The sequence below is a fragment of the Hylobates moloch genome, unplaced genomic scaffold, assembly GCF_009828535.3.
Source record: "Hylobates moloch isolate HMO894 unplaced genomic scaffold, HMol_V3 SCAFFOLD_8, whole genome shotgun sequence".
Classification (NCBI taxonomy): domain Eukaryota; kingdom Metazoa; phylum Chordata; class Mammalia; order Primates; family Hylobatidae; genus Hylobates; species Hylobates moloch.
Window position 1 is genome coordinate 10245383 of NW_026652283.1, and position 766 is coordinate 10246148.

Genomic DNA, 766 nt, shown 5'->3' on the forward strand with positions numbered 1-766 from the left:
TTCTGTCCAACTGTATGTTTGTACATATTAACCAACCTCTCTTCATCCTTCCATTCTCCACCTTCCAAGTTTCTGGTAACAGTCATTCTTCTATTCTCTGTCTCCATGAAATCAACTTTTTAGCTCCCACATATGAGTGAGAACATGTGTTATTTGTCTTTCTTTCTTTCTTTTTCTTTTTCAAGACAAGATCTCACTCTGTTGCCCAGGCTGGAGTGCAGTAGTGCAATCAAAGCTCACTGCAGCCTCAACCTCCTGGGCTCAAGTGATCATCTCACCTCAACCTCCCAAGTAGCTGGGACTACCGGTGTGTGGCACCAGGCCTAGCTAATTTTTTGATTTCTTTGTAGAGATGGGGTTTCACTATGTTGCCCAAGCTAGTCTCGAACTCCTGGACTCAAGCAATTCTTCCACCTTGGCCTCCCAAATTGTTGTGATTATAGGAGTGAACCACCACACCCAGGAATATTTGTTTTTCTCTTCCTGACTTATTTCACTTAACATAATGACCTTCAGTTTCATCTGTGCTGCTGCAAATGACAGGATTTCATTCTTTTTAAAGGCTGAATAGCTAGGCATGGTGCCACACACCTGTAGTCCCAGCTACTTGGGAGGTTGAGGTGGGATGATCACTTGAGCCCAGGAGGTTGAGGCTGCAGTGAGCTTTGATTGCACTACTGCACTCCGGCCTGGGCAACAGAGTGAGATCTTGTCTTGAAAAAGAAAGAGAAAGAAAGAACGAATGAACGAAAGAAAGAAAGAAAGA